This window comes from Micropterus dolomieu, linkage group LG03 (genome assembly GCF_021292245.1).
Source record: "Micropterus dolomieu isolate WLL.071019.BEF.003 ecotype Adirondacks linkage group LG03, ASM2129224v1, whole genome shotgun sequence".
Lineage (NCBI taxonomy): Eukaryota > Metazoa > Chordata > Actinopteri > Centrarchiformes > Centrarchidae > Micropterus > Micropterus dolomieu.
The window spans coordinates 947,750-949,054 of NC_060152.1; positions in this window are offsets into that span (position 1 = coordinate 947,750).

Genomic DNA, 1,305 nt, shown 5'->3' on the forward strand with positions numbered 1-1,305 from the left:
CATCACCTGTTGCCACGGCGGAGGGGACCTCGGTCGGCCTCCGGGGGGGGTGGGGGGGGGGGGTGCGGGAGGAAAGACTCTCCTACCCCGGTCTTCCCTGAGCTCCGTCGGGACTGGATGACGGCCCTCAGATCGCGTCTCTCAGACGGCTGAGAAGGCTCCTCTGGGGGGCCCCCGAGAAGCGACACTCTGCTTCCTCTCCTCTCCGTAGGAGCTCGTAGAGGGAAGGGACCTACGCCTGGCAGCCTCAGCTGCCTTGGGTCCAGACCGGCGAGGGAGGTACTGGCGGAACGCTTCGCCCTGCGTCTAACGCTTCGTGGTTCTGCGAAGCTCCACCAGATCTTCCTCAGAGGGACCCCCCCTCTGAACCATCTCCTGTAGCAGGTCGGCTTGGTAGGCTTGAAGCACCGTGGTGTGCAAGCTCGCACCTGCCTGGCCCGCTGCCATGTACGCCTTCCCCACGAGCGTGGATGTGGTGCGACATGGTTTGGATGGTAACGCCGGCTTCTCCAGGGAGGACGCAAGTCGAGGGGAGAGATAGCTCGCAAGCGCATCCTCCACCCAAGGCATCATCCCATAACCACGGTCACTAACCCCCATCACATTACTGTAGTTCAGTGATCGGGGTGTGGAAAGCCGTGTAGAGAAGGGTCTGCCCCATGATTAATCAGTTCATCATGTAAATCAGGAAAGAATGGCAGAGACCGGCGTGGAGGTGGCATGTGGTGCTTAAGAAACCTTTCATCAAGCTTACCACTAGCCTGTGGTGTCTGCTCCTCCTGTGGCCAGTTGATGTTGAGCTTAGCCACGGCTCTAGTCACCACCTCCAGCAGCTCGTCATAGTCGGGCGCCGCCAGATGACGCCGCCTCGACACCCGGAAGTCATCGTCCACTGCGCTGAGCACGTCCGCCTCCTCGGAGTCGGATTGCTGCAGCGTCTCCGGATCTAAACGCGAGCGGGAGAAGTGGGAACGGGCTCCCGAACGAGGAAAGGAAGCGTCGGAGCCAGCGGATGAAGGTCGGGAAAAAGCCTCAGCCGTCCCGAAATCCTCCGACAGATCACGCTGTGAACCCCATGAGTGAAGCCGCCGGGCCGCCTCAGCGGCCGCAGGGCCCGCACCACGGGGAAAACACATCCGGCCTCCTCGGAAAAGAGAGCCATGCTGTACCTCAGTACCCGCACGGAAAGGGCTTCGCAATGGGCGCAGGCAGCCCCCTCGAGAGCTGCCCGGGCATGCTCCATCCCCAAACATGAGACACACATCTCATGAGAATCTCCATCCGTGATGTACCGAGGGCAAGAAA